The sequence below is a fragment of the Lipotes vexillifer genome, unplaced genomic scaffold, assembly GCF_000442215.2.
Source record: "Lipotes vexillifer unplaced genomic scaffold, Lipotes_vexillifer_v1.1 scaffold196, whole genome shotgun sequence".
NCBI lineage: Eukaryota > Metazoa > Chordata > Mammalia > Artiodactyla > Lipotidae > Lipotes > Lipotes vexillifer.
The window spans coordinates 3374200-3386932 of NW_006775077.1; positions in this window are offsets into that span (position 1 = coordinate 3374200).

The window sequence follows — 12733 nt, forward strand, 5'->3', positions numbered from 1 at the left end:
GCCCCAGAACATCAGAATTTGAAATCTAGCATTTAGACTTTATGTGCTTGGGACAGTCACTAACCTCCATGCACCTCAGTTCTTAAATCTGTAAAATAGGAGCAATAACCTCCATGAAAATAAATCTAAGATAATATGTGTAGAGGCCCTGTAGAAATGATCAGTGGAAATTTTTACAACCATGTACTGGGTGCTAAATCCCTCTTTCCTGTTAGTCAATCTTTCTTCCATGCTCACCGTTCTCACTGTTCTTTGTACAGACATCTATTATTGCTTTTGTTTTTAGACAAAAACAGGGACAATGGTATCTATCTCAAGGGGTCTCCATGATGATTAAATAGAAAAAGGAAAACTCTCTCCCCGGTTCCTCCTGGCACAAAGCAAATGCTTAGCAAGTTCTAGTAACTGGTAGTGTGGCTGTTTTCCCGTGATTACTATTTTTATCACAATATTTACACTTTTATTATTTACTTATCTATTTCCCATTTGTGTATCTTGACCTCTGAGGACTGGCACGACGTGTCCTTCAAAAGTGTTTGTGAACCTTATCTCGAGTGATTGAGAAAATCTCAGTTCTTATAGTTTATGGATGATTGTGTCCTAAGCAAGAATCACCTTCCCTAGGTGGAATCAGAAATTCCTGGGACAGAATGTGGAGGACGGAGTAATTGGCAAGTCCCAGATTTGTTGAATGATTCCAAGCTGCATGGCCCATCTCCAGGTACCACGCAGTTCAAGATGTTCAATTTTTAGCTGTGCAGGAGAAGCTGGTGAGGAATGATAGAGCCTGGTGCTTAATTGTTTTCACGTCCTCATTTAAATGCAAGCTGAGTTTCAAAGATACACATCCTTTCATATCAACAAAGGACAGATTTCACTGACAAAAATGAATGCTAAAACCACCACCTCAGAGAATCATTACACCACAAATGTTTCATTGATGTTCGATTCTGTTTTCCATTAGCCGTGGAGGCATTTACAAAAGCATGGGGGCTATAATATAATATTCTGGTAGAATATTATCTATCGTCTCCGTGAGGGACAAGATGCCTGTGGACACAATCGATTTTATTTTAAGCTATACACAGAGGGCAAATTAGTCAGACTGCATTTTCAGGCAAGTTTTAGTGAGAATGTTCTTATTAAATGCTGATTTACAGAAAGAATGTAATCACAAAGAGATACCTTAGTTTGACTAAAAATCCCTTGTTGTACGAAACCAACCTGACCTATGATTTCTAAGCTTTTCACATTGGCCCTGTCAAGTGAAAAATTAATAGTTTTAAGGGCGTGTTTAACCAGCCTATCATTGCTATAGTACAGCCTGAAGTTAGAATTTTAAGGTAGTATTATACATGTGCTTGTGTTTTGACCAGAAGCACATGTGTGTGCTTTGTGTGTTTGCATGCACACACACCTACAAACAAATTTTAATCTTTTATAGTATGCCAGACAGATTTATTTGTTTCACAGGAATTTATTTAACAAATAAATAGAAAAAGAAATGAAGGAAGAAATGAAAGAAAAGGGAAAAAAAGAAAAGAAAAACAGTTGTTTAAGAAGTAAAATGAGAAAATAATTCAAGAATAGGAGATGTTATTCAGGGTTTAACATGATAGAGTTTTAAATGAAGCATAATTTTCTCCAAGCCAACAGATGTATATGCCACAGAGAGATTCTGAAATTTGTAAATATCCAATGTTGCATAAATTGATCAAATGGAAGTTCAAAATTCTGTCTCAAGAAACAGCACTCTGTTTTTGCTCTGTGTGTTAAAAATGTTTTGCTTCTTGTTAAAGATAAATGTCTTGCTTTAGGATTCTTTCAACTTTAAATAATAATGTGAAACAATGTAACCTGGGCCATCAGGTCCGACTGAAATGAAATCTGTTATTAAGTGTCAAACAATTAAGTCAACGCTCTGGAATAAAAATGACCAAGGGGACATTTTTTGCCATACTTAATTATAACTGATGTACTTATTAATGACCACAACGTTTAATGAGATGTTGAGATACTTTTGTAATTATTGACCCCCTCCTCAAATCCCCTAATCTGCCTGTGTTTTTAAAAATAAAATGTCTATTTTCCCACTGTCCTTAAACATATACTTTAGCAGAATGGGAGTGAGACTTGTAACATATATATTTTTAAAGCTAACCAGGTGATTATGGCCAACAACCCCAGTTTAAGGAATCATAACCCATATGTGGTTATAACTAGTTTTTTTATGTACAGGCTGTTTTTCTGTTGGCATTGCAGTTTTTTATGGTCCCTCTGGGAACAGAATCCTCCAGCCATTTAGTGTAACTCAGTGTTATCCAAACTCTTTCTAAATTCTTCCAAGTTTCACTTAGAGAAAACAATGACAAGAGCAAAGTACAGTAGACCCTCATTTCACAGATTCTGTATTTGTGAAATTGCCTCCTTAAGGAAATTTATTCGTAGCCCCCAAATCAGTACTTGTGGTGGTCATTCCTGGACATGTGCAGTGGTAAAAAAGTTTGAATCACCTGACATGCACATCCACAGCTGGCGAGGTACAAGGCCACACTCTGCCTTCTTGTTTCAGCTCTTATTCTGTAAACACGTGTCCTTTTCTTGGCCAATTTTGCGTCATCTTTCTCTCATTTTTGTGCTTTTGGTTGGTGATTCTGCATTTAAAACTGCCCCCAGATATGCTGCCAAAGTGCTGCCCAGCGTTCCGAAGTTCAAGAAGGCTGGGATGTCACCGTCAGGGAGAATGCGTGTTAGATAAGCTTGGTTCAGGCATGAGTTGCAGCTCTGGTCCAGAGTTCAAGGTTGATGAATCAATAGTAGCTATTCGATAAGGTTTCTTCAAACACAAAACATGCAAAACAAATTTATGTATTGATCTGTGGAGGGAAATGGGACCAGAATCTTGCAGGAACCTAACCCTGTATTTCCTTTAGGAGCAATGCTTCAGTGTTCTGCTAATTCCGTGTTCATGATGACTTTTTTGAGAATCGACTTTATATATGAAATATATTTACCTCACATATTTTTTAAGATTTTTTTTTGATGTGGACCGCTTTTCTAAAGTCTTTATTGAATTTGTTACAATATTGTTTTGGTTCTTTGGCCTCGAAGCATGTGGGATCCTAGCTCCCCAATCAGAGATGGAACCCACACCCCCTGCATTGGAAGGCAAAGTCTTAATCACTGGACCACCAGGGACGTCCCTTACCTCACAACTTAAATTAATCTAAATATAATGTAATGGCTTGTTGGTGATTCTTAAGCCCCTTCAGGATGTAAAAAACATGGTTCACTGAGAAATTTATGTAAAACTATATCTTCCCTTGAGTAAATGTGTACATTCATCTATAACAATTGTATAGATATTACTTTAAATCCATCTCATCTATGTAAGAGCAGTATTTTCTATGTAGAGTAGTAATCATAGTTATTATTATTGAGTGGTAACAATATTTGCTGAAAACTTGCTGTGTGTCCAGGGTAGTGTATAGCACCACACACACATTTTTTGTTTTTCATTTCATCTTCATTTAATCGTGGACACTGTTATCCAGGCTTCCCTTGTGGCACAGTGGTTAAGAATCCACCTGCCAATGCAGGGGACACGGGTTCAAGCCCTGGTGCAGGAAGATCCCACATGCCATGGAGCAACTAAGCCTGCAAGCCACAACTACTGAGCCCGCACGCCACAACTACTGAAGCCCACGCGCCTAGAGCCCATGCTCCGCAACAAGAGAAGCCACCACAATGAGAAGCTCGCACACCACAAAGAAGAGTAGCCCCCGCTCACTGCAACTAGAGAAAGCCTGTGCACAGCAACAAAGAACCTGTGCAGCCAAAAGTAAATAAATAAAATAAATAAATTTATAAAAAAAAGAAAGAAAGAAATTGTGGACACTGTTACTAACCTCATTGTGCAAGTGAGCACATTAAGGCACAGAGAGGTTTTGAGACGTGGCCCAGGTACACAGCTGGTGAAAGATAGATCTAGAATTACACCTGGATTATTTGTAAATATGCACAAATACTAAGTAGATTAAACACATCTTGGAATGATTACTTGTTTGATGCCTGTCACCTTAGTAGAGTGAAATTCCAGTGAAAGAAGATTTCTTATTTTCCTTGTTTTCTTGGCTTCCTCAAGGTCTTGTGCAAAGCTTGGCAGATGAACACACAGTATAGAATTAAACACATAGTTGGTCGTGTGTTGCATGGAAAGCAGAGCCTGAGCCCATGATAAGTGCTAAATGCTACATCATTATCACAAAGAGAAAAATGTCCTAAGAGTATTGTATCATGAGAAGAATATTAGTCCTCTCTCCGGCAATAAATAGCATTGTCAACACTGGAAAGCCACTGAATTAATCACTGTCATATATTTTGATCTATAAAATGGGAAACTGTTATCTGTCCCTTATCTGTCCCTTACCTCTACTCCAGGATACTTATGAATATCTAAAGACATACTAGTTGCAAAAGCAATTTCAGACACTTAGGAGTATGGAGTCCCTGCCCCCCATCACCATCCAGTAGTTTTTGTCATTTTGTCAGTGCTTCATTCAACATTTAGAGTTTGATGATTTCTTTTTTAAATTAAGTTCAAATATATCTCTTTATATTTCAGGTTTTTCTACTGGTCTTGCCTGAATTTATATGAGTTGGACCATTTCTAAGACATATCACTAAAATTAAAGAGAGGACTATCAGTAATTTGTATTTTACATATTTTCTGAGTTAACTTTAGCCTAATTTCTCATGTCATTTTTTGATTACTTATCACTCAAAGCACATCTGAATTTCAGCACTAATTACATCTTTGATCAACCATCTCAAGAAGAGATTGAGATTCTCCTAAAAGAGGACCTCTCCACATCAGAATGAAATACAGAATCAAAGAAAAACAGTGGTATTTCACTGTTCTGGAAGTAGCAATCAATGGAATAAATTTGTTTAAAAAGATTTAAAACATTTCTTTAAAAAGTCAACTTGAGTTCACTGGATGATATTTAAAATTCTGGCTTTATCTTCCCCCAAAGCAGATAGTTTAGCTTTTCAAATGGCTGGTAGGAAAATTTAAGAGCTACATTTTAGATTAGAGCAATTTATTTCATTTTTATGGTGTGATACATTTCAATGCTTGCTAAGCTCAATGAGAAAAGTATGTGTGAAGTATTTACTCAATAAATATTGATGTGGCTTGATTTACAACACTGTGTACCCTGTCAGCACCTTATGTTTTAGGGAAACAAATTTAAAATGGTAACTGCTAAAGAATTTTATTTCTAAGACCATGCTTCTTTTAGTCCACTGACCGCAAGACTCATAAACAACAAAAATTTATTTCTCACAGTTCTGGAGGCTGTAAGTACAAGATCAAGGAGCCAGCAGATCTGGTGTCTGGTGAGAACTGTTTCTGGTTCATAGTCACTGTCTTCTTTTTTTTATTATTAATTAATTAATTAATTAATTTATTTTTGGCTGCATTGGGTCTTCATTGCTGCTCGCAGGCTTTCTCTAGTTGTGGCGAGCAGGGGCTACTCTTCGTTGTGGTGCATGGGCTTCTCATTGCGGTGGCTTCTCTTGCTGCAGAGCATGGGCTCTAGGCTCATGGGCTTCAGTAGTTGTGGCACACGGGCTCAGTAGTTGTGGCTCGCGGACTCTAGCGCGTAGGCTCAGTAATTGTGGAGCACGGGCTTAGTTGCTCTGCGGCATGTGAGATCTTCTCAGACCAGGGCTTGAACCCGTGTCCCCGGCATCGGCAGGTGGATTCTTAACCACTGCGCCACCAGGGAAGTCCGACACTGTCTTCCTGATGTAACCTCGCAGGGCAGAAGGGGCAAGAGAAGAAGGGCTCTCTGTTTTAAGGGCACTAATCCCATTTGTGAAGTCTCTGCCTTCTTGACCTAATCACCTCCCAAAGGCCCCACCTCCTAATACCATCACATTTGGATTTGACACGTGCCTTTGGCCGTGGGTTGGGGCAGGGGGTGGTGTACAAACATTCAGCCTCTAGCGATGCTGGATACTTAGTTGTCTTCTTTTCCTTTCACTTCATGTGTTGTTTGGTAAATAACATCCATCTCGTTTATTATCGTTATGCTGGTCGTCACACTGCTTTTATCCTGTGTGACTACAGAGAAACTTACTAGGTTTAAAGGGATATCCTGGCTCAGCCCCAAAGCCCTTATCTTTCATTATGTCACTTGTCAGACACAAATTCTAAAAGGAGAACTTTTGAGGGTGATGCAAATATTCTAGCACTGAAGGCGTTGGTGGTGGTGGCATTTGTCAAAACTGAACTGTACGCTTAAATTGTGCTCATTTTATTTTTTATAAAAGATGTCCCGTTAAAGTTGCTTCTAAAAGTCTTGGTCAAAAATGCACTGTTGGGGCTTCCCTGGTGGCGCAGTGGTTGGGAGTCCGCTTGCTGATGCGGGGGGCGCTGGTTCGTGCCCCGGTCCGGGAGGATCCCACATGCCGCGGAGCGGCTGGGCCCGTGGGCCGTGGCTGCTGGGTCTGCGGGTCCGGAGCCTGTGCTCCGCGGCGGGAGAGGACGCAGCGTTCGGGGGCCCACGTACCTCAAAAAAAAAAAAGCACTGTTGCTCCAACCGTATTGTGTCTCAATGTACGTCAGTGGCATTTCATAAATTAAAATCGCATGTAAAGGTAGGAAGGGGTCATCAGAAGCAGGGCCACCTGTGGTCCACGTAGCTTCATTTTGGGAGGTTAGGTGAGAAGTTAAGAGGGGCTCAGAGTCAAGAATAGTGTCATGAGTGGAAAGCTATGAATTAATTTTTTAAGGAGTTGGTTTAAGCTTGTACTTCTAGAAAGATTCTGGGTGAATTTTGTTTCTCCTGTTCATTCTGCCTGTTTCACTTCAAAAAGTATCAATCAGAGCTTTGCTCCGGTTAAGGTAGAGGTTGCCTTGCTAGTGCCCTGGGTTAGGATTTGGACTTCGAGGAAGAGCGTGTTTCTGGAATTGCTTTCTCTGCTCTCAGCATCACTTACATGTGTTCAGCCTGCCCAGAGTTCCATCACAGGTTGGTTGTTAGATTTAATGCCAGAAAAACAAGATAATCTTCTTGTATCATTGATGCTCTCAGTGAAACGGTGAAAGTGAGGACACCAGCTGAGGGGAGAGGACAGGCTGGGAAATTTTCATCTCAGTGAATAGAATATAGTTGACTATGGAATTGTCCTAGGACTACCGGGAAGTGCTGAGGAATCACTGGAACTGTGTGTCCACAATTTAAAAAGGGACACATCAGCATGGTTCTGTGTTTTTACTCAACTACACTCAGTCTTATGAGGGTAGGCTTGGAGTAGGCAAAGGGATGGAGAAGCCAGGATTTTGGATGATTGCATCCTGTGTAATTGGAACTGGGAATGATTCCCACCTACAATAAAACCATAATTTATTCAAGGGGCGCACCCACACACATATATTTTGTTGTTTTATTGTGATGAATGATTTCTAATTTCCCTCTGGGTCAGCAATTATTATTTTGTGCTTTCATGTATTTTCAAGTACTGTTCCCTCCAACATGCATAATCTTATTTCTTTCTCCACCTGTGAAATTCTTACTCATTTTTAGAGATCTCCCTCAAGTGTTTGCACCTCTTTAAAATATTCTCCAATTCAATGGGTGTTACCTAGATGTCTCCCTCTCATAATACTTTGTTCATACAGCTAGTGTGAGCCTTTACAGATGTCCTTATTGATTTAATTGTACATTTCCTCTCTTAGGCAATGGCTCATCTACTCCTCCAATTCACTGATCTGATCATCTGGTGGCACTTCCATTTAGCGTTCCTTTTGGGGCTTTTCATAACATACCTGGTCACTTCTCTTCATGTGGCAGTGACGCTGTACCTAGCTCACTATAGTGTTCTCAATCAGCACGCAAACGTCCCTCCACCTAACTATTTAGAATTCAATGTTTATCAATTTCAATCAACTTTGGTTGCCTGAATTCATTCATTCTATAAATTGATGCTGTTTATAGTGATAGCTTAAGAAAATATAGCCCATTCCTACCTGGAACTCCTGCTCTGCCCACTTCCTGAGTCTTGTCATCACCAAAAATTCTGCCAGTTATATAATTTTGGACTAGAATACATAGGTTTCTAACTATAACCTCTCATTCTTCTCATCCTCCTATTTTACTTTTAGTATATTTTAAAATTTATTGAAATATTAGAAACTCAAATTCTCCCTGTTCTCCTAGTCTATAACATTTATGAATGGTTAAGGGAGAATATGAAGCCATAAGTGTGGCGAGTGAGAGGAAATTTCTATTATTGTAGAAAATACCAGTGCCTGACAACACCATCCTGTTCAGAGAAAAGGTCTACAGAAGAGAGATCCCACTTTTTTCTGTAGTATTAGGATAAAGGATGTGTGCTATTTCTCCCCATGCTGCTGCTTCTTTTTCTGCTGCTGCTACTTTGACTACTTTTATTAGCTAGGTATGATTTATTGGGGGCTTACTCTGAGCCTTATGTTTATCTTAGAACTAATAGATGTTATCACATTTAATTCTCTAGAATGATAGTTATCAAAGTGTGCTCCCTGGATGGACCTGAAGCAACAGCCTCACCTGGGAACTTGCTAAAAATGCAAATCTTTGGTCCTACCTGAGCCCTACCAATGAAGAAACCCTAGGAATGAGACCCAACAATATATGTTTTCTGCTCACCCAAGGTGATTTGGATGCACACTGTGAACCTTGAGAACCACTGGATTAAAAGATAATTAAGTTCCCTTCTAATTCTGAGCTACTTTGGTTTATTGCAGATGTAAATGCTAAAGAGCTAATTTTTTACTGGCGTTTTTAAATGTTATATCTATCATTTTCTTCAGTATCTCTGGACTAGCTCTTAATTGCATCATGGTATGTGCAATCCCAGTAAACTCCAGGAAGACATGGCTTCATTTTGCTTTTAGAGCTTTTGAAACCACTTAGCCTGATTGTAGTTTTACTTTCCTGCAGCTGAGATAAAAATGCTCACAATGCTGACCTTTAGCTGTATAGCAAGGACAGTATACATTTTATTTTAAACTCTGATATAATCTCTTGGATGTCGGTTAAGGTCGTACTTTTGGGCTGGCAATTTTAAGTAACTGAAAGAGTGACTTAGATGTTTAATTAGGTTTTTAAACATGGCATCAAGTTAAGATTATCCAAAAGAAAAATGGACTCTAGCTAAATTTTAGAATGCCTGGTTAAAATAATTATTTTTTTTTTAAAGAAGACGTTGGGGGTAGGAGTTTCTTAATTAATTAATTAATTTTTGCTGTGTTGGGTCTTCGTTTCTGTGCGAGGGCTTTCTCTAGTTGCGGCAAGCGGGGGCCACTCTTCATCGCGGTGCGCGGGCCTCTCACTATTGTGGCCTCTCTTTTTGAGGAGCACAGGCTCCAGACGCGCAGGCTCAGTAGTTGTGGCTCATGGGCCCAGTTGCTCCGCGGCATGTTGGATCCTCCCAGACCAGGGCTCGAACCCGTGTCCCCTGCATTGGCAGGCAGACTCTCAACCACTGCGCCACCAGGGAAGCCCAAAATAAATTCTTGAGAAGTAACTTATTTAAAGTAGGGAAATTCAATCTTGACTAATCTCATTAGAATAATAAAAATAAAATCTGTTTTCCTAATTTAAGAAAAAAGTACCCCAAAATGTTTTTACGAATAGATTTTCCAAGTGGATTTTTACATAGGGAACTTAGTTGATAAAAAAATAACAAAACGTTTTATTGTTGGACACATTAGAATTCAGGTTAACTTTTTCTGGACTCATATTTCTGACTTTGATCATGCCTTAAAGCAAGTGAGATGCAATGAAAACAAGAGAGTATTTTTTCCCCAAATCCTTGTTTTAGTTAGGACTAAGAAGTGCTAAAAATAGAAAAGAGTCTTTTCTGAATAAAATGCCAGAACAGATAGAAATCAGTAGAAAACGGACTGTTTGTATAGTCACTGCTATCCCTCATCATAACTGAAATAATTTCACCTTTAATATTTAGGAAGCTGGAAAAGAAAACAATTCCAGGATTTTAGAAAAATAATTAAAAATTAAATGCCTTAATTAACTATAATTAATGACAATAAATAATTTAATCATACCTCATAGTGATGTTGGTAGAATGCTAAAAAATATATTTACATATTTTATGACATGTAAAGACTTGACAATATAGAGACGAAGAGTTGAAATATCCTCTTGAAGTAACATGTTAGTGTAAGTGTTCCCACTTGTATTTTAAAAGAGGATTTAAAGAATTAGAAAATATATGTCACAAAGCTTAGACATCCAAATGAAGCCACATACAACTTCACAACAAACTCTATCTTCTTAAACTTTCATGCGGAGCTGTAAGTGACTGGTGTCAACCTGAAATCTGATTAGAGCCTTTGGTGATGACACTTATCTGGCATTTTACTGGCCCTTAGACATTTGGACTTCAGGACTTCTCCCCACTCCTAAAGGCTTTTTCCCTTCTGAGTGCAATTTTTGCGTGTACTCAGCCTGAGTGCAAACACTTTGTCTCACCTAAGGGTAAATTGAGACCCTCAGACCCGACATGCTCATCTTGCAATGGGTCATCACGTGAGAAAAGTCCAAGAAATTTCCATCGTGGAAAGCAAACAAGACAGAACTTGAGGTCAAGCCTTTTCTCCCCGAGGCCTCAGCCACATTCATGAGTAGGTCTCTGTCCCCACAACAAGGTCTGAAAACTCCCCACCTCTTAACCTGGAAACAGGGTGGCTTACAGCATCTGCCACCTGGCAAGAAAGCCTCACTCCCTGATGAGACACCCGCCCAAGAGGCTGACCTAACTGTCCAGCCACGTGTCACACGTAACACGGTTCTGAATGTCTGTGGCCTTGGCCTCTGTCTCAGAGCTCTCACCCCAAGATTGACAAGAAGACCCCTTTGCACACAGACGCTAATAGGTCAGATCTTTGGGCCTTTCTTGTAACTTTAGTTTCATTGTGGAGGCGTTCAACAACTTCATCTGTTTCAAGAGAACTGAGAATTATTGAAGCATCTCCACCGATTTTACTGATTGAAAATCCTTGTCTGATGACCCCAACATGGGATTCGTTGTGATGTGGCATCAGTTGTCTTTTATCATTCACGGTGTGCTTTTTCCTGGGTCTGAGTGTGATGTTCACTTTTCGATTGTATTCTGGATAGGATATTAGGAGACTCTTGATCTATTTCAATCTATTTTAGCAGACCATCACTCTGTTTATGTTTAGCTTGTAGGTCTTGGCATATTTTTATGGGCTTTCATACCTGGCTTCATATGCAGCATCAAGTTAGTTTTCAGAGCCCTTGGAACACTAGTCTGTTATGCTTCGTTCTTCTGGCGCCCCTGAGTCTCCCATTTGAATCTCTGCAGGCACATTTGCATAGGAGGTTCAAGAACTCTCTTCCAGGTCTCTTTTCAGACGCTATATGCAGGCCACCTAAGAGATGCTGGCCCTGAACAATTTCCTCTGTTGAGTGAAGGGCCTTGGGACATCAGGCCAGCTGGCATTGCAGGTGCTAGTAGATGGGCCACCCATGCCAGTGAGTGTGGGCCTGCTGCCGATGTGTCCCAGGTTCTGGTGCTAACAGATGCCGCCACCACTACCCCAGGTGGGATGGGTACCTACTCACTGCTGCTGTGGCCGGTGGGGCCTACCTGTGTCCATCTGCGGGTCAGAAGTGGATGTCCCTCATAGGTCTCTGAGGATCTGTTCCTATCCTGACACTTTATCAGAGAAGAAAGATAGACATGTACATACAAAGTTCTAGAAATAATAAATCTAATCTCCAGTAATAGAAATCAGAACAATAGTTTCCCTGGAGAGGAGGGGTGATAAAATGCTGGCTGGTGAGATAAGAATTGATTGGAATGAGACGTAAGGAAAATTTCTGGAATGACGGGAATGTTCTATCTCTTCATTGGGATGGTGGTATATGTGTGTATCATTTGTCAAGGCTCATAGAAATGCATCTAAAAAGTATGCATTTTATTATATGTCAATTATATAATAATTAAAAATGATAAAATTTCCATAAATGTGGTCAGAAAAATTGGCAACAGTACGACCCTGAATGCCTTAATAGATGGATTAATAAACCAGGTCATTTAGATTTTATCCTTGTGGTGCTGCAGGTACACGGGAGTATTTGAAGCTGAGTTGTACTCCAGTAAATTACACATTTCAGGGAGGGAGCTCCAGTGGAAACTTGGAGAACAATTATCGAGCTCTAAGCAAAGCCCACAGGAGAAATGGTGAGAACCTCAGGGGAGAAGTGGCCGTGTGGATTGCAAGAGGCAGAATGTTTGGACTACACTTAACGGGCTTGACGATTGGTTGGACCTTTAAGTGGAGGAAAGGGAGGCGTTTGGGCGGCTCCCACGTTGATAAAATGCTCCCTGGTGCTTGAGCGATGAAACGTAGGAAGCAGGGCGAGAACTGGGGAGAGACAGGCATAAGGTTTCAAGGGGCATCAGAAACTCAGGAAACAGTATAAAGGCAGGATCGAGGGAGGGCATGTTTGAGTGTGAAGATCGTGGATTTAGGTTGGACCTTGTGCTTTCTTTCTTTTTCGGTACGCGGGCCTCTCACTGTTGTGGCCTCTCCCGTTGCGGAGCACAGGCTCCGGACGCGCAGGCTCAGCGGCCATGGCTCACGGGCCCAGCTGCTCCGCGGCATGTGGGATCTTCCCCGACCGGGGCA